Source organism: Lissotriton helveticus, chromosome 1_1 (genome assembly GCF_964261635.1).
Source record: "Lissotriton helveticus chromosome 1_1, aLisHel1.1, whole genome shotgun sequence".
In the NCBI taxonomy this organism is placed as follows: domain Eukaryota; kingdom Metazoa; phylum Chordata; class Amphibia; order Caudata; family Salamandridae; genus Lissotriton; species Lissotriton helveticus.
In genome coordinates, this window is record NC_136057.1 from 181,384,109 (window position 1) to 181,405,211 (window position 21,103).

Here is a 21,103-nt window from a genome sequence, read left to right on the forward strand (position 1 = left end):
ATGGTGCAATGAGCTAAAAAACGGTGTTGGATCTAGCCCTGATCTCTTGACTGGGTGAGAGTACTCTGCTTAATTCAGAGACTCTGTCCATCACCACCCCTTGTTGTAAATAATTTTGTCCACCCTAAGCGTGGAAGGGTATACTCAGATGTGAGTCCCTTGCTCATTGCACCATCAGGATTCAAGCAAGCCGGGCCGAAGACGCCTGAAATGGCAGAAACCAGTCCCCGGAAGCTTGTTTCCTTCCCAGTGTAAGAATTGGCTTTTGTAGTCTGGTCTGCCCTGTTCCCATGATGCACTGGGCCAGGGACAGACTAATTTGCATACAGCCAGGTTCTGAAACTGGGATGGTGCAATGAGCTAAAAAACGGTGTTGGATCTAGCCCTGATCTCTTGACTGGGTGAGAGTACTCTGCTTAATTCAGAGACTCTGTCCATCACCACCCCTTGTTGTAAATAATTTTGTCCACCCTAAGCGTGGAAGGGTATACTCAGATGTGAGTCCCTTGCTCATTGCACCATCAGGATTCAAGCAAGCCGGGCCGAAGACGCCTGAAATGGCAGAAACCAGTCCCCGGAAGCTTGTTTCCTTCCCAGTGTAAGAATTGGCTTTTGTAGTCTGGTCTGCCCTGTTCCCATGATGCACTGGGCCAGGGACAGACTAATTTGCATACAGCCAGGTTCTGAAACTGGGATGGTGCAATGAGCTAAAAAACGGTGTTGGATCTAGCCCTGATCTCTTGACTGGGTGAGAGTACTCTGCTTAATTCAGAGACTCTGTCCATCACCACCCCTTGTTGTAAATAATTTTGTCCACCCTAAGCGTGGAAGGATATACTCAGATGTGAGTCCCTTGCTCATTGCACTATCAGGATTCAAGCAAGCCGGGCCGAAGACGCCTGAAATGGCAGAAACCGGTCCCCGGAAGCTTGTTTCCTTCCCAGTGTAAGAATTGGCTTTTGTAGTCTGGTCTGCCCTGTTCCCATGATGCACTGGGCCAGGGACAGACTAATTTGCATACAGCCAGGTTCTGAAACTGGGATGGTGCAATGAGCTAAAAAACGGTGTTGGATCTAGCCCTGATCTCTTGACTGAGTGAGAGTACTCTGCTTAATTCAGAGACTCTGTCCATCACCACCCCTTGTTGTAAATAATTTTGTCCACCCTAAGCGTGGAAGGGTATACTCAGATGTGAGTCCCTTGCTCATTGCACCATCAGGATTCAAGCAAGCCGGGCCGAAGACGCCTGAAATGGCAGAAACCGGTCCCCGGAAGCTTGTTTCCTTCCCAGTGTAAGAATTGGCTTTTGTAGTCTGGTCTGCCCTGTTCCCATGATGCACTGGGCCAGGGACAGACTAATTTGCATACAGCCAGGTTCTGAAACTGGGATGGTGCAATGAACTAAAAAACGGTGTTGGATCTAGCCCTGATCTCTTGACTGGGTGAGAGTACTCTGCTTAATTCAGAGACTCTGTCCATCACCACCCCTTGTTGTAAATAATTTTGTCCACCCTAAGCGTGGAAGGGTATACTCAGATGTGAGTCCCTTGCTCATTGCACCATCAGGATTCAAGCAAGCCGGGCCGAAGACGCCTGAAATGGCAGAAACCGGTCCCCGGAAGCTTGTTTCCTTCCCAGTGTAAGAATTGGCTTTTGTAGTCTGGTCTGCCCTGTTCCCATGATGCACTGGGTCAGGGACAGACTAATTTGCATACAGCCAGGTTCTGAAACTGGGATGGTGCAATGAGCTAAAAAACGGTGTTGGATCTAGCCCTGATCTCTTGACTGGGTGAGAGTACTCTGCTTAATTCAGAGACTCTGCCCATCACCACCCCTTGTTGTAAATAATTTTGTCCACCCTAAGCGTGGAAGGGTATACTCAGATGTGAGTCCCTTGCTCATTGCACCATCAGGATTAAAGCAAGCCGGGCCGAAGACGCCTGAAATGGCAGAAACCGGTCCCCGGAAGCTTGTTTCCTTCCCAGTGTAAGAATTGGCTTTTGTAGTCTGGTCTGCCCTGTTCCCATGATGCACTGGGCCAGGGACAGACTAATTTGCATACAGCCAGGTTCTGAAACTGGGATGGTGCAATGAGCTAAAAAACGGTGTTGGATCTAGCCCTGATCTCTTGACTGGGTGAGAGTACTCTGCTTAATTCAGAGACTCTGTCCATCACCACCCCTTGTTGTAAATAATTTTGTCCACCCTAAGCGTGGAAGGGTATACTCAGATGTGAGTCCCTTGCTCATTGCACCATCAGGATTCAAGCAAGCCGGGCCGAAGACGCCTGAAATGGCAGAAACCGGTCCCCGGAAGCTTGTTTCCTTCCCAGTGTAAGAATTGGCTTTTGTAGTCTGGTCTGCCCTGTTCCCATGATGCACTGGGCCAGGGACAGACTAATTTGCATACAGCCAGGTTCTGAAACTGGGATGGTGCAATGAGCTAAAAAACGGTGTTGGATCTAGCCCTGATCTCTTGACTGGGTGAGAGTACTCTGCTTAATTCAGAGACTCTGTCCATCACCACCCCTTGTTGTAAATAATTTTGTCCACCCTAAGCGTGGAAGGGTATACTCAGATGTGAGTCCCTTGCTCATTGCACCATCAGGATTCAAGCAAGCCGGGCCGAAGACGCCTGAAATGGCAGAAACCGGTCCCCGGAAGCTTGTTTCCTTCCCAGTGTAAGAATTGGCTTTTGTAGTCTGGTCTGCCCTGTTCCCATGATGCACTGGGCCAGGGACAGACTAATTTGCATACAGCCAGGTTCTGAAACTGGGATGGTGCAATGAGCTAAAAAACGGTGTTGGATCTAGCCCTGATCTCTTGACTGGGTGAGAGTACTCTGCTTAATTCAGAGACTCTGTCCATCACCACCCCTTGTTGTAAATAATTTTGTCCACCCTAAGCGTGGAAGGGTATACTCAGATGTGAGTCCCTTGCTCATTGCACCATCAGGATTCAAGCAAGCCGGGCCGAAGACGCCTGGAATGGCAGAAACCGGTCCCCGGAAGCTTGTTTCCTTCCCAGTGTAAGAATTGGATTTTGTAGTCTGGTCTGCCCTGTTCCCATGATGCACTGGGCCAGGGACAGACTAATTTGCATACAGCCAGGTTCTGAAACTGGGATGGTGCAATGAGCTAAAAAACGGTGTTGGGTCTAGCCCTGATCTCTTGACTGGGTGAGGGTACTCTGCTTAATTCAGAGACTCTGTCCATCACCACCCCTTGTTGTAAATAATTTTGTCCACCCTAAGCGTGGAAGGGTATACTCAGATGTGAGTCCCTTGCTCATTGCACCATCAGGATTCAAGCAAGCCGGGCCGAAGACGCCTGAAATGGCAGAAACCAGTCCCCGGAAGCTTGTTTCCTTCCCAGTGTAAGAATTGGCTTTTGTAGTCTGGTCTGCCCTGTTCCCATGATGCACTGGGCCAGGGACAGACTAATTTGCATACAGCCAGGTTCTGAAACTGGGATGGTGCAATGAGCTAAAAAACGGTGTTGGATCTAGCCCTGATCTCTTGACTGGGTGAGAGTACTCTGCTTAATTCAGAGACTCTGTCCATCACCACCCCTTGTTGTAAATAATTTTGTCCACCCTAAGCGTGGAAGGGTATACTCAGATGTGAGTCCCTTGCTCATTGCAACATCAGGATTCAAGCAAGCCGGGCCGAAGACGCCTGAAATGGCAGAAACCGGTCCCCGGAAGCTTGTTTCCTTCCCAGTGTAAGAATTGGCTTTTGTAGTCTGGTCTGCCCTGTTCCCATGATGCACTGGGCCAGGGACAGACTAATTTGCATACAGCCAGGTTCTGAAACTGGGATGGTGCAATGAGCTAAAAAACGGTGTTGGATCTAGCCCTGATCTCTTGACTGGGTGAGAGTACTCTGCTTAATTCAGAGACTCTGTCCATCACCACCCCTTGTTGTAATTAATTAGCGACAAGCACCCTTTCTGCATACTCCTAAAGTTACTTTTTCTCTCTTTCTTTGGGGCATATGTACAATCCCCTATTGTCACCACAACGTCACTTTTTGCGACATTGTGTTGGGGATAGGGGCTGCACCTTATGTACAAGGCAGCGTGAAGCCACTTAACGTGGCTTAACGCTGCCTTGTACATAAGGCCCCCGTTTATTTATTTATTTATTTATTTATGCAATTTGTTGAGCGCGAACAATTGCCCAAGGGCATCTCGGCGCTGTGGATGAGGCAGAGTGAAGGGAAGAGGGATCAAGTTACTGGTTGAAGAGCCATGTCTTTATTTTCCGTCTGAAGATGGCCAGGGTGGGAGCAGATCTAACATCGGGTTCCAGGGAGTTCCAGAGTTTTGCCGTTGATACGTGGAAGCTGCGGTTACCCCACGCGACAGTTCTGGTACGTGGGGCCGTCATGGTGAAGTTATTCATTGACCGGAGTAATCGTTTGGGGACGTGCTAAGCAAAATGGTCAGTGAGGAAACGCGGGCCCTGTTTGTGCGCGGCTTTGTAGGCGATACAGAGACCCTTAAACTTGATTCTATTTTTGACTGTTAGCCAGTGGTAGTTTTTTATGGTGTTGGAAATGGGTTGGAATTTGATAACCTGGTTTTGGGCATTAACCAGAAGACCGTTGCAATAGTCCACTGATGACATGACAAATGAGGTGATCAAGGTTTTGCCGGAGTTCGGAGGAAGTAGTGGGAGGATCTTTTTTATGGCTTTCAGTTTGAAGAACGATGAAGAAACAATCAAATTGACATGGGCTGAGTAAGTAAGTTTGTTGTCTATGAGTATTCCAAGGTTTTTGACCTTGGTAACTGGGAGGGGAGGGGGACCTAAGTTAGTGGGCCACCATGCATCTGGCCAGGTGGGAGTGAGTTTGCCGAAGGTCATGACCTCGGTTTTGTTGGAATTCAATTTAAGGCAGTTTGCTGACATCCAATCGCTGATGGTGAGCATGCCCTGCTGGAAATTAGCTGCTATTTTTTGTCCGTTTTCTGTGATGGTAAGCACCAGCTGGGTGTGGTCCGCATAAGATGTTAGGCTCATCCCCCAGTCCTTAATTACCCAGGCCAGATCGTTGACATAGATATTAAAGAGGGTTGGACTGAGGGAAGAGCCTTGGGGGACACCACACGGAAGGGCCAGTTGTTCAGATAGAAAGGTGTCAAGCTGGACTGTCTGGGTGCGGCCAGCTAGGAAAGATCTCAAGAGGTCATTAGCTTTAGCTTGGATGCCTACGGCATTGACACGGTCAATCAAGATGTTGTGGTCGACCGTGTCAAAAGCCGCCGTGAGATCCAGCAGAATAAGTACTGCCGCTCCTCCCTGGTTTTCTTATCTCATCGGTGGATTTGATGAGTGCGGTCTCAGTGCTATGGAGTTTGCGAAAGCCAAATTGACTGTCATCTAAGAGGGAGTGTTGTTCTATGTATTGTGAGATTTGAAGATTCATCAATTTTTCGACAATTTTGGCTGGGGATGGCAGGCTAGCTATTGGGAGGTAGTTGTTGGAATCGTCCGCATCGAGGTGAGGCTTTTTCAGTAGCGGTTTAAGGAGAGTGTCCTTCCAGATTGCAGGGTAGATTCCAGTGCTAAACATAGTATTAAAGATGTTAGCAAGTTGGGGTGCAATGATGTCTGAGACAGGAAGGAGGATGGAGGCGGGGCAAGGATCTTTGGCTGATCCTGATTTAATAGTGTTCATGATTTCGGCAACTTGGACAGGATTGGTATTGTAGGATTGTGAAAAAGAGGGATGATGAATAGGGGCTGGGATAGGGCAGGAATCTGTGTGAGTTTTTTGTGAGAAATTGGTGTATATGTTGTTTACTTTGTCAAAGAAGAAAGTTGCCAGGTTGTTACAAAATGCTTGGGTCGCTTTGGGGATAGATTGGGGAGGCAAGTGTGACAGTTTGGCTACGACTTGATAGAGTTCTTTATTGTAGTTTTTGGCTTGCTCAATTTGGGAGGAGTAAAAGGTACTTGGCATGTTGGATGAGAGATTTATATTGAATCATTTCTCTCTTATAATTTTCCTTATCTTTAGTGGAATAGGTCTTTCTCCAATGTCTTTCTTTATTTCGGCATAGCTGTTTCTGCAGTCTCAGAGCCTCGGTGTACCAAGGAGCCGATGGGGTACTGCGATTTTTTGAGGTGGTTTTGATAGGTACTAGTTTGTTTAGGGTCAGACTAAGCCATTCCGAGTATTCTTTTGCTGCGTTATTAGGATCTTGGGACAAGTTAGTGGCAGAAGCAGATAAAAATTCATGAAGTTGTAGATGGTCGATGTTTTTCCATGATCTAAATGTTTTTACTGGATGAGTGTTCTTTTCTTTTTGTGACAGAGAGTAGGATGGAATAGTGAATGTGACTGCATGGTGATCTGTCCATCCCAGCGGGAGTATCTCTGTGATGTGCAAGTTGTTATCATTTGTAAATAGGCCGTCGAGAGTGTGCCCCACTTCATGCGTACTACTTGTGACCCGTTGAGTAAGGCCCAGAGATTCTAGATCATTTATAAGGGTTTTGGTGTCATTGTTCATACCGTTTTCTAAGGGAAAATTGAAGTCACCTAAGATGGTGGACGAGTTTTCGATGGCAAGGGATTCCATCGTCTCAGCAGAGGTGGCTAAAAACTGGTTTTTACTTACTGCGGGTCGATATAGAAGAACACCCTTGAAGCGTTGGGAGGGACCCAAGGCTATGGAAAACTGCAGGGCCTCGCATGTGGTGAGTGGAATGGGGTTAACCGTAGTTTTAAACTGGCTACGATATATTATAGTGATTCCTCCTCCAGTTTTTAGTTGTCTATCTTGCCTAAGAATGTTATAGCCTTCCGGTACGGCAATTAAGAGATCAGGTTCTGATGATGGATTAGTCCAAGTTTCAGTTAGGTCCAGTTTCTCGGTGCAGATAAAATCAGCAGTTTCCTCTTTATGTTTGCTTAAAGATCTGGCATTTATTAATATGGCTTTGATGAGTTTAGAACTCGTTTTTGGGGAAAAAGGGGTATATGCTTGCGTTTGTTTAGGGGCTTCCAATTTGAATCCGCAGTGTGGACGAGATTTGAGATGATAGAGAGGCTAGTTGAGTTTATAAATGAGAGAGGGGCATTTCATCGGAGGGCGCAAGTTGAGCAGTGTCTGTCGGTGGTAGGTGGAAGGTGGAACCAAGGCAGCTGAACCAGGGTTTGTGGCCCTGGGCGCGGTCCAGGCGCGGACAGGCGCAGACGGGCTTGCCTTTGGCGGGCCCGCTGCGCTTGCGCTTGCTCTCCGCCCTTTGTAGTCTGGGGCCGTCGAGAGACTGGAGCGCTACCTTCGGCATCCGCCGGAAGTGAGGGTCTTTCTGGTTCACCCGGTGTAGCCCTCCATTCAAGCGGCACAAGCCGTGTTGGAACGGGGCTTCGGGGCCAGAGCACACAAGAATTGCAGATGATAGAAAATTGTGCAGTAAGTAAAGTTTTAGTGCAAGCAGATAGCCTTTTTTAAAAATAATTTAAAACAACAAGAGAGCGTCAACTCGCTATGGTTAGCGTGAAAGGGGCATGCAGTGGGTGTTGTGGTGGGCGTTCGACCGCAACACCCATTGTATTTGACGCTGCCCCCTATGTGCAAGTTTAGAGTACATAAGAGGAAGTGCCAAAATTAAGACCATAAAAATTCTGTTCTTAAGTTGGCAAAACGAGGAAAAACGCATTATTTCTCCTCGTTTTTGCTTTTAACATGTGCAGCACATATGGAAAAAGCAGAATGCCTCCTTCTTGCTTTTCTCTTGCTTTCTCTGCTTTTTCTTTGCTTTTTCTTCTTTTTTGTGCATGCTCCTTTCTTTTCCCTAATTTTCACTGCTTTCTCCTTGCTTTTTCCACCGTTTTGTGTGCCTTCTTGCTTTTCCCTCACGTTCACTGCTTTTTCCTTGTTTTTTACCCCGTTTTTGGTGCAGCCTCTCCTCACAACACGGACCATCACCTCACTTCCGAAGGGTCCTCGGCTGTTCGAATGAGCCTCCAGGACCTGCAAGTGCCTGGATACCCTGTCTGGTGATTAGCTGCGCTTACACATCCTGATTGATTGATTGACTATACTATACAATGACAGGTCTTACCATACCATTCCATACAATGACAGGCTATACCATATCTTACCATACTAAACTATACGATTACAGACCATACCATACTATACTACACAATGACAGGCCATACCATGCTATACTAAACTATTCAATTACAGGCCGTGCCATACTATACTATACAATGACAAGCCATACCATACCACACTAAACTCTACAACGAAAGGCCATACCTTACCATGACAGGTCATAACATACCACTACCACACAATGACAGCCTGTACCATAGCATACAAACACTGGCCATACCATACCATACTGTACTATACCATACCATACAATTACAGACCATACTATGCCATACTATACCATATAATGACAGGCCATGCCATACTATACAATGACAGTCTGTCCATACATACAAAGACTGGCGATACTATACCATACAATGACAGGCTATACTATACCATACAATGACAGTCTATGCCATACCATGCATTGACAGCCTGTAGCATACCATGCAAAGACTGTGTAGTATCCTGCATATTATACTGTAAGGTGTTTTACCAGCCCTGCTCTGCCAGTGCCTGTGCTCTGACTGATTAGAATGTTGGAGTCTGATGATGCCTCGGAATGTTGGGACTGAGGGAGGCAGAGTGACAGTTGGTCATGGGCTGAGCAGCTGAAAGGCGGCTCCTGGTGGGGTTCTGATCTACCACATAACTACATGATGTCTTGTACCTTACTGCATGTTATCTTCATGGAATAAAGCATTTTGAAATACTACCTTCTTGAGTGGACCTTCATCATTACAGACTGGCCATACCTTACCATACCGTACTAAACCATACCATACAATGACAGGCCATACCATACCATACCATACCATAACAAACTCTACAATAGATCATATCATACTATACTATACAATGACAGCCTATGCCATACTATGTATACAATGGTAGGTCATGCCACACTATACAATGACAAGCCATACCATACTATATATACAATGCCAGGCCATGCCATACTATACAGTGACAGGCCATATCATATTGTAGAATGACAGACCGTACCATTTTCACGCAATCAGCATTTGTCTAGCACAGCAATGTCACCCCTAGGGGTATCTGGGGGCTGTATGTGTGATGTCTCCATCGAAAAGCATAGTCTTGAATTTCTTTCTGAAGTCCGCTAGGGAGGGGTGCTGATCAAAGATGGAGGGGCAGGTTGTTCCATGACATAACATAACATAACATAACATAGAATAACATAACATAACATAACATAATCTACCATTCTACTGAATGAGAGGTCATACCATACTAAACTATAGAATGACAGGCCATACAATACAATGCTATGGAATGACAGGCCGTTGCTTGCCACACCACAACAGCAAAAAAATCATTGACAAAGCCAATAGATCTTGAAAAGCAGAGACCTATTTGGCTTTGCAAATGCTTGTTTTAATGTGACTTTCCTGAAAGCAGTTGTAACGCTCCCATCACCCACTGGATTATGGGTTGCCTTGTAGAGTTGCTAGCAGTTTTATTTAGAAAAACAAACAAATGATTGAGGGAATGCTGATCACTGCAATCATTCAACCCAAGTCACAAAGATCTGGGCTTAATCCATCCTTCTTTTGCTCACCGCCCACTCCAGTTTGGACCCAACAATATGCAATTCAATCTTTACCCTGCTCCTCATGGGAACTTCCATCCCGAAATGCCAAGCCAGGTCCTCCCAGTACTGGAAACAAGCATCCTGGAACCACTTTCAAGACATCACCCTTCATTAGCCAGAATAGCTTGAATCCAGTGGTGTAGTGAGCACGGGACTCACATCTGGGCATACCCTTCCCACTTAGGGCAACAAAAGCAAAAGGAAAAAATGATGGACTGAATGTTGAACAACGCAAACATCCATGGTTCTTTGTTCTTTTGCTCACCACGCCACCCAGGTTGGGACCTAGCCATACGCAAATCAGTCTTGACCCTCCTCTTGGGACCAGTCCAACCCAAACTGCCAAGCCAGTCCTCCCTGGACCGGAAAAAACAGCTTCAGGGCATGACTCTTCATAAGCCAGGCTAGCTTAAATTAAGCAGTGCAGTGAGCATGGGACCCATGTCCAGTGGCGGCTGGTGACATTTGAAAGTGGTGAGGACGGCCTAAGTGGGGTTCTCCCCCGAGAACGTTTTGAAAAAAGAGTGGGCAAATGTTGCATTTTCAAGGAAATTTGAGAAAGCAAGAAGGTTAATAAGGTAATTGTGAAAATGCAGTGATTACATTAATAAAGAGATGACATATAATAACATGATCTTTTCAATACCCAACCATCACCAGACCATCTCCACGGTATCTGGAAAGTTCCAACCGAGAGCCACGACCAAGCAATTGTTGGGTTCTACGGGCCCGATTCACAGAACTAACTTAAGACAAAATCCTAAACTTACTACTTTTGGTATTCACAGAAGTTAGGATTTTGTCTTAAGTTTGTCTTAAAACATACTTAAGACAGACTTAAGACAGACTTAAGTTAGGATTTTGTCTTAAGTCTGTCTGAAGACAAACTTAAGACAAAATCCTAACTTCTGTGAATACCAAAAGTAGTAAGTTTAGGATTGTGTCTTAAGTTAGTTCTGTACATCCCAGAAGACCTAATCCAAAACCAAATCAGTGATCACCAAGGAACGCAGAGATGGGGCTCCTGGCCCAATCAATCAATCAGGGGTTTATATAGCGTGAGGGTCTCAAGGCGCTGGGGGGTGGGGTCGCTCCGGATCAGTCAAAGAGCCAGGTCTTGAGGTCCTTCCTGAATGAGTGCAGTATAGGGGAGTGTCTGATGTTCACAGGGAGCTTGTTCCAGGTCTTGGCTGTGATGTAAGAGAAAGCTCTTCTGCCTGTTCTGTTTCTGCGGATGCGGGGGACCTCTGCCAGGGCTAGGTCAGCAGAGCGGAGGTTCCTCTTGGGTACGTGAGAGGAGACTCTCTCATTGAGGTATTTGGGTCCGATGTTTTTGAGGGATTTGTAGGTGTGGATGAGGAGCTTGAAGGTGACTCTCTCAAACCTACTCTTTGCAGATGGCCTCGTTCTTAGCAGCAAAACAAATATTGGTTTGCAACGTCTCCTGGATGAAATTGAAACACTCTCGAAAAGGAATGGCCTGCAAATAAACAATAAGAAAATGAAGATTCTTGCAGTCCAAGTTGCCAGAACTCAAAAGCCACGTGGTCCCTTGACCAGGAGAAATTAGAAGCAACCAACTGCCACAAGTATCTAGGGGTCCTTTTTAATGACAATGGAATATATGCGAGCCAAATGATGTAAATAAAAAAGAAAGGCTCTGCACTTTCGTTTGCTCTCAGATCCGCCCACACAAAACTAAAAGGCTTCACCTTTACACCCATCCTCCAGGTTGCTCAGGCGAAGGTTCTCCCAACTCAAAAATATGGGTGCAAGTCTCTGAAAAGGCAGGAGAGCGAGACACTCGACCAAATACTCACAAAGATTTAAAGATCCCTTTTCCAGCTCCCTTCTTACACATCACCAGCGCAAATAAGACTGGAATTCGGAATTTATAGACAGGTGCTGGCTCGCAAGGCTACCTTAGCTATAAGCTGTCACAAGCTTAAGGCCTCCAAGGAAGGCTCCCACCCTGGCACACCACTTATGGATGGACTTTGCCTCAAGCCTTAGGTGGTCTGGCAACCACTGTCTGACCCAAGCCATCAGCACACTTGGCTTTGTTCCCACCTGGGACTAGCACACCAGCCATCAGGAATTCAAAAGGCTTCTAAAAATTAGCACGAAACGGCTTTCTTCAATAGAAGACAGAGCCAGTCTCTCTGCACGGTCCCATGGTTGGATGACCCAATGCATCTATAAACAACTGACACCCCAGAGTGTTGTAATTTGACAGCGATTAGATTAAGCATTAGCAAAAGACATCTTAGTTCTAGGCGTTATCTTGACATTTAGCGGACTCCGTTTTGTATTTGTGGCGGCCATTTTGTTTGCTACATGCTGCTTCATGTCGATCATGTGCTTTGTCCTATCTTCCTGGTCATGGCGCTCGAAATCTGCCCGGCAACAAGTTGTTTTTAGCATCCCCCACTTTGCTGATGTCTGTTAGGGTCCACATCTGTTAGTGATTAGTTCCAGATAGGAATGTGTTTGTCAGCCCCCAAAACTGTTAGCTCCTCCCAATGATCGATTGTGCTTCTCGATATTACCTTATATGTACATAAGGGGAAACATCCTTTACAACGAAACTTTTACAACGCACTACCATTACGACGCAACTTTTACAACGCAAACCATTACAACGCATAGCACTGGGGGGCGCTCTAGGATAGGGAATGTATTTAATATACTATCCAACACCTTCCCTACTATCCACGGGGACTGGAGTTGGAATAGTAAATTAAATAAATCACTATCCAGCGCCTAAAAGCACTATGCGTTGTAATGGTATGCGATGTAAAAACCGTGTTGTAAAGGCATGCGATGTAAAAGTATGCGTTGTAACGTCATACATCCGTACATAAGTTGTGCTCTTGTGTTTTTACCGCCTTGTTTTGAGCCCCTGTGCGGGTATAAATAAACCATGCTTTCTTGGCTCGTGGTGCCACTTCTTGCAATACAGAATTGAATTTGAATTTAAAATATTTATAAAGCGCACGACTACCAAGCGGTTTCTTGGCGCTAGGGATGCAAACCCAAGGTCAGGACTGGAAGTAGGTCGCTAGTGTGGAAAGGCTTGAGAAAAAAGGAAAGTCTTGAGAGCTTTTCGAAACTCAAGATAGTGGGAGGAGGACCGAAGGGAGAAGGGAAGAGTGTTCCAGAATACAGGGGCAAGGGTGGAGAATGTCATGCCTCCCAATTTCTTCCTCCTAAAACGAGTAACAGAGAGAAGGAATTGGGAGGAGGAGCGCAGTTCTCTGCGAGGAAGAGAGACAATGATTTTGGAGTTGATGAAGGCGGGAGCCGTCCCTGCCCGGGCCTGAAAGGTGATGCAACCCATCTTAAAGAGGGAACGTTTCCGAATGGAAAGCAATGCAAGGCTTTGAGTAGCGGGGTGACGTGGTGAGATTTCGGGAGATTATGGGCAAGTCGGGCGGCCTGGTTTTGAACCAGCTGAAGTCTCCGTAAGTCATATGCAGGGATGCCAGAGTATAAGACGTTGCCATAGTCGAGGCGGGAAATTACCATGGCTAAAACAATAAGTTTGAGGGCGGAAAGGGAGAAAAAACGAGAAATCTTTCGGATGGTGCGGAGGATCAGAAAACAGGAAGAAACAACAGAATTGATCTGGGAGTGCAAGGTAAGCTATTCATTCAATTTGATTCCTAAGGTCTTTACTGAGGAAGAAGGGGCGGGTGGAGAACCCAGGGAAGAAGGCCAAAATGAGGGGTTCCAGGGACTGGAGCAACCACCTGTAAGGACCAGTTCGGTTTTGTCTGGATTTAACTTCAGGTGGTTGTAGTTCATCCAGTCCCTGATGAAGATCATAACGGATTGGAAATTGTGAACGGAGTCTGGGGAAGGGGACAAATTAAAGATAAGCTGGAGGTCATCGGCGTAGTTGTACACCGTGACCTCCATTTGCTGTAGTGCAAAAATAAGAGGAAAAATGTACAAATTTTACAACAGGGGGGACAGGGAGGAACCTTGTGGTACGCCGCATTGAACCTTACGGGAGGGTGCAGAGAAGTCGGCCAGATGGACGGCTTGGGTGCGGTCCCGCAGGAAGGAAGAGAGCCAGACCAGGGCCGATCCCCCGATGCCAGTCGCCTTGACACGGGTGAGCAGGATGGAATGGTCAACCGTGTCAAAGGCGGCGGATAAATCAAGAAGGACCAAGGCCTGGGGCAGATTGGTGTCCATTCCCTCTCTGAGTTTGTCCATGACGGAGAGGACTACTGACTCCATGGAGTGCCTGGGGCGAAAGCCTGCTTGACAAGGGGCTAACCTGCCACATTCCTCAACAAAGGCACTGAGCACTTTAGTGACATGTCGCTCCAGTATTTTGCCTAAGAAGGGAAGGAGGGAGGTGGGGCGATAATTAGCCATGGAGGTGGGGTCAGCACCGGGTTTCTTTAGGATGGGAATTATGGTAGCAGATTTGTGAGGTTGTGAGGTTGCCCTGAGCAAGGGAGCCATTGAGAAAGGTGAGAGGGGGCATGGGGCAAGCCAGGTAGATTTGTCTAAGGATTCGTGCAGGGCAAATGTCCAAGGGGGAACCGGACTTGACCCTTTGAAGTAGGGACAAGAACAACTCCTTGGTCAGGGGGGGTATGTGATAGAGATATGACTGATTGGGCGAAGGCAGAGGGTCGGAAAAGGGGAAGGGGTGAGATATTGGACTTGATTGTAGTAATTTTCTCAATGAAGTAGTCGTTGAGCGAATCGCAGAGGGCCTTGGAAGGGGAAGGTTTGAGGGTAACTCTGTCGGAAAAGGCAAGGTCCTGCACAATAGAGAAAATTTCTCTCGGTTGGTGTTCGGCGGACAGGATTTTCGAGGAGAAATAGTTAGTCTTGGCGGAAAGAATGGCTTTCTTGTATTGGTTGAGAAGTGAGGTGTATTGAAGTTTGAGTGTGAGGCAGTAGGCGCGTCTCCAGGCGCGCTCTGCCTGTCGAACCGCAAGCTTCCTCTCTTTTAGTTCCGCGTTGAACCACCTATTTGCGTCATTGGCGCGCCTGGCCGTAACACGTCTCAGAGGGGGAGAGACGGGACAATTGAGTGACAAGACCTGGTCCAAGGTGTGGCCGTGAATGTGGGTAGGGGTATGGACGTGAGACAGGAAGTTGAGACTATTCAGAGATTCCGAGAATTCTCTGGACGTATGGTCCTCGGCAGGATCTGAAGCCCAGAAATTAAAGTCCCCTAGCACTAGAACAGAGGAGTTGTTCACAGCTAGGGTAGCCAATAGTTCCTGAACTGCGGGGATAAAGTGAGGTATTTGTTGAGCGGGACGATACATAAGTAGACAGGTCAAAAGCGTTTGAAAGGAAGCAGAGCGGACGACTAAATTGACGACCGATGTGATGGGGGGGGTTGATAACAGCTGAAAGTGGAGTTCCGAGCGGACAATCAGGGCAACGCCACCGCCAACCTTCCCCGCAGGCCGATCAGCACGGAGAGCATAGTAGGAAGAGGGTAGGGCCGCTAGTATAATAGGCAAAGAATCAGGGCAAAACCAGGTCTCTGTGAGAAACAGGAGATCCGGCTTGTGGGTGTCAAGCAGAACAAACAGCTTGTGGTGGTATTTGACAGCCGATCTGGTGTTCAGGCGACAGACCGAGATGGCAGGGGCAACACAGGAAGGGGGAGGCAGCTCCCGTGAGGGGGGGAATGAGAGGGTAGGGAGAGCATATGGGGGGTGGGTGGAGGAATGGGGGGTGTCTGCTTGAGGCCGAGAGTAGCAATATGTGCGATAGTGGGGGATGGCAGTGGCCACGAACCTTGTAGGGAGTGGAGCTGGGCTGATGAGTAAGTTAAAAAAACAGCATAGTAGGGCGCCCCTAGCCCCGGCCAGGCGCGGACAGGCACCGACAGGCGCAGACAGGCTTGCCTTTGGCGCGCCTTTGGCGCGCTGTTGGCGTGTCCGCTGCGCGTGCGCATGGGGAGGTCTTTAAGTAGAAGAGGAGCGCGAGGACTGCAGCGCTGACCTGAGCAGCCTCTGTGCCCCGGTCCAAGATGGCGCCCGCTACCCTGTCAGTCCGCCGGTTAAAGCGGCACTCAGCCGTGCCAGATCGGGCCTAGGGGAGCCGGGGACTAGGAAGTTAAAAAGGTAAGTGCAAAATAAGAGAAACACCAATTTTAAAATATGCCGCTTTAGTAATCAAAGTAGCCAAGCGAGCCTCAGCACGCAGCCACAGCCGACGCGCACCCACTGCCACTGGGTCACATACATCCACTGTGCGCACGCATGAGAAGCTCTTAAGTAGAGGAGGAGCGCGAGGACTGCAGCGCTGACCTGAGCAGCCTCTGTGCCCCGGTCCAAGATGGGTACTGTTTGAACCGTGGCACCACCTCATGAGGTGTAATAAATGTTACGTTTTCTATTCCAGTTTCTGTGCCAACTTCTTCCTATTGGTCTGAGGACTTTGTGCAGAGAAGGGCGAACCCCTTGCACTAGCGGGTCTGGGTGAGGCTTGCTACGACAAGAGCTACTTATACAACCCCTTCAACGAAAGGACAAAGCTACAGTTCATGAAGCTAAGAATGGGGATGATCCCTACTTGCGGATACCTTCTGGCATGGAAAAGGGGCAATGTTGAGGCAATATGTCGGCTCTGCAGTCAACACAAAGAGGACATAACACACTTCTAGTGCCTGTGCTCCATCCTTCTAGAGGATAGAAGGGCTCTGCTACGAAGGTGCTGGATAGCTAACGATGTAAAATCCTGCAGAGGAGCAGTCCTGGCCTGCTCCGACTCTTCGAATTCCATCCTGAAATGTGCTTTGGTTAAATTTATGGAACGCTTCTCTAGGAAGATTGAGGCTCAGAATCGTGCACAAAGACAGTATCTATTTCTCGTTTTTGTAACAGGCTGTGTTATATGTCGACATGAGGCATTATTTCATGAAATAAAGACAGAAAGAACTGAAACTCCCTGTCTCTTGCTAGTCTTGTCTAGACCTGTCTTGTCTTATCTGTTTTTTAGCAAAGCTACGGGCTTCATTCTGACTTTTGAATTCAAAGTCAGCATTGGCTTCTATGGGGTCGAAACATTTCTCAAGATCAACCCTATATTGTGCATACCCTTCCCACTTAGGGATCACTTTGGAAGCCTTTAGGACACTATTTCCTTAAGTACTTAATTTCTTTTGGGGGAACATGAGAAGATTGCTGCCATGCCTCCTACATCGAAAAAGAAAATGTGTGCCTCAGAGATCTTTAATACTGTCTGTTCCATAATGACGTTAAGTTGATGGGCATGACAGTGCACATAATGGACATTAGGGTAAACATCTCAAAATTATTTTTTGTACTCCATCAAGGCTTCCACTCATCACTGACGCACCATAATAGCTTTGTGCAATAAGTTTTTGTTTTTGAGGCTGCTCTGGAAAAATCAAGTTCTGTTCAAGTAGTAAAGCTGAAGTAATGGTTCCTGCACTAGAGAATGTGTGAAGCCATAGAACCTCTCCATAACTTTACTGTCATTGTCAAGGTACCGAAAGACTAATACCGACTGGCTTTTAGTGGCCACATCAGTGGTGTCATCTGCCTGAATACCCACAAAGTTTGTGTTTTTCACCTGTTGGATAATAAAGCTTCTTATAATTTCTAGCATACACTCAAGGAGCTAATTTTGTATCGTTTTAGAGGTGCTCTTAAAGACTGTAACACTTGCTAAATGTGCTGCCATTTCTTTGCCTATGCTTGATATCAAATCCACAAGGCCTCTGAATCACAAGGATTTTAGGAACATTCAGATTCATCATGCCCTCGTAAAGCCAGTTCAAAAGCACCACAGAAACAAATGTAATCAATTATTTTCAAAGTGTCTATTCCTATCAACTGCTTCATTGTGTTTCTGTATTGATTTGTGGTATGCGTCGCTTATGTGGACTTCAATCAGTGTGTCTCTTGACATTCCCAGTCTCATCAGGTTTTCCATATGGTTTCTTGTGTGTTCATTTTTCTTTATCTTATCTGACAAATGCTTCTAGTCTGTTACTCCTTTTTTTGTCCAAGGAATGTCTCCATCAAACAGCAAGCAGGGGAAGCAGAACTGAGAATTTGTGTACACCCTGTTATCAATCAACCTTTGTGTACCAGATGTTTGAGAATGTACGTCTGTAAGTCTTCCCTCTGTCTTGGGCACTTTGTTGTAGTTTTAGGTCGGCCGGTAAGGTCCTAATCTTTTTACAGTTAGTTTGTCTTTAAGTCTCAGTCCAATGAATGGCCTAGCAAGTTGCAAGTAGCTGTTCTACAATATTCATGGTGTCTTACCAATATTAACCAGTTGACTGCGGTACAAATCCGCCGCGGTGCGGGAAAAATAATGAGTGGTCGTGGTTTTGGTGGCCCCCGGCCGTCCTCTGCACACGCACACCGGGACATCGGACGGCCGGGGGTTATCCGACGCATCGAACGAGGTAAAGTTACCTGTCAATAATCAAAGTACAATGTATAAGGTTTGGTGGAAAAACATAAAATTTCTGTATAAAGACGTATATTGTGCATTATAGCAATATATCTCCAGCAGCTCCCTTTTGCACAACATGACTTTTAAAAATACAACCTTATGGGCTGCTTCCTCAGTGTGCCAAACTTCTTGTTGAAGGCCCTGAGGCAGACATATCTCGTGCAACAGGTGAGGGCCTAAAACAAGGCAAGGGAGACAGCCTTTAACAATTTGGTATCGCCAGAGGCAGCTGGACTATATCCACTGAGGGATCTTTACTAAAAAGGGAGAAACAGAAAAACAAACAATGAGGAGTTGGAGCTGAGAGCTTACACCTCCCATTACAATCACTGAACCACTTCATTGTTTTCAATGGATACTCGCAACATTCCAATCCATCTTTTAATATAGACATATAGCTCGGCGAAGCCGGCTATACCGGCTATTAAAGACCCGCTCCAGCATAAAAGGTGTGAAATTAATGGTAGGTATAGCCCAGTTACGAAGGGCTATAAGGCTATTAGAACATTCTGCCACTAGAGGGCAGAATGTTTTAGCAAATAAAACAAAGGGCTCTCGGAGCCTGAGGGAATTTAAATCTCCTCAGGCTCTGCGAGGCCATTGTCCACAGCAACAACTGTGAATAAAATCAACATTGGAATGTTGCTCTGTTGGCCTTTACCGGCCCTTAGAAGCAGGGAGCACTCCATTGTATTCAATGGAGTGCTCCACATTACAATGTTCTAATCAGTATTAAACAATCTATTGGAATGTTGCGATTAATCAATCAATCATCTTTATTCAGTCAAATATATGACCATAAAAGCTCAACAAATATAAAATGCACATATATAAATACATAGTACAATACGTTATCAAGTTTCATTTCATTATCACACAGGTAAATAGGCATTAATAAAAATATCAAGCATTATCAAGTCTTAATACATACTTAGTAATAATCCCCTTAAAAAACGTTGCAGTGTATACTGGTCTCAATTTCATCTATACCTTATATTGGTTCACGCTCATTAAAATACATACAAATAGTCAATAATAGTGAAGAAATACAGGAGGATACGTATCTCATTAGTGGGTCCGCCATACCATCCTATTTCCACACACTTACAATAGGTCATATTACTAATAAAATACTGAGTGGATGATTCGAAAGACCAGAACAATGGATCTTGGATCACTCTTTCCTTATCCATCTAGAGTATTCATACCCTCCAGCAAAAAAAAATTTCTGGCATAAAAAACACTCCATAAAAAGCCTGACATTCTTACACATATATCAATGGTCGGTAATGACTGTAGGAGAAGATAATCTGGTCGCAGTGAGTAAATGATTGCTGCTTTAAAAGTTTCAGTAAATAATTAAGCCTGGGCATCTTTGGGTACATTTCGCTTATCCTTTGGAGAAAAAAAATTACTTATACATGTACACTGCAGTGCAAGGATTACAGTTACATTGACACAATGACACTGCTTATATCAGGGTGTGATAATACACTTCCACAGTCTGCATCAAATTACATTTTCTATGTCTACAACATGTTCACTAAATGTAAGTTTTTATGCCAAGTGTTCAGCATTACTAATGTTTATAAAACAATCCTACTTGCCCCCCACAAGTTAACCAACTGGGCATCAGAAGGGGCTGTCTCCACAATTATAAAACAAATGTATATTTACCTGTGGCTATGAAACATTTTTAGGAGCGCATCCCTGTATATTTCACTCTCTAAATATGAATAGCGATATGCTTTCTGAACTTTCCTCACTATGGGGCACATTATCAAGACAGGCGATAAAATTATTGCCGCTTTAGCAGCAGAAAACTGCGGCTAAAACGTCGATAATGGACTTGATAATATGCTCAATGGAATTTCAATTGAAGCCCATGTTAGTTGTGAAGGACATCTTACATGGGCTTCAATTAGAATATCATAGAGCATATTCAGTATTCATATGCCAGTTCCTCTTCCAAATTTTCAGAGCCGCTAGTGGTGAAGGTAGTGTCGCTCTTATACTTGTACACAGCCACTTCATCAGGTGTCTGTCTGTACCCATTAAATGTAACATGTGCACTAGATCATGTGTTGGTGGCTCCTGCCCGTCCGGGACCCATATATTTTTGACATAATTGGTCACCCCAGCATGTAGCAGGGACAAGGTACTTGGTAGGCCCCGGGGAAATCTGCATGCAACAGTTGAATAAAGCTCCCACTGCAGTTACCCCCGCTCTTCCCACCCTGTCAGTTGATTACGGGTCATGTTTCCCATTGCAATGGGGAGTACCAGCAGCTGGATATGATGTGCATATGGTAGCCGTGGTGCCATGTACTTCAATGCTTGCTTCCAGTATCGCAGGGCAACCTGCAGCAATGGCGACCAGGTACCTACAATTGTAAACGTGCTATGTAAAAAGGAGTGCAATTTTCCCCGGGCAAGCAAATTGGGCATGAGGGCGATTTCATGAAGGTTGCGACCTGCTAGCCAGTATGAAAGCCAGCGCAGCTGGCTCGCCAAACATTAGGCTCTAAAATCTGCGGCTCCCATTCCCCTGGCACCGGTTGGAAGTTGTAGTTTTTTCAGGTCGACCCTCCATCTTCCATTGCCCCCTATTGATTCTGTCAATTTCGAGTCTAATAATCTGAATATTTTTAAGGGGATTATTATTGGGAGTATTATTGGGAGTGTAGTGAAATAATATAAAACACGTAGTAGCATAACCATTTTTGCTTTTGCTAAGCGGCCTGATGATGGAAGAGTAATCCAGAACCCAGTTTGAGAGTGAGACCCTAGCGAGGTAATTGTGCTCTGTACATTGCCATCCAACGTATCTTGTTGCATACTATATATCCTTACCCCCAAATATTTGAAAGTAGTTGGGGCTACCTCTCTGCTAT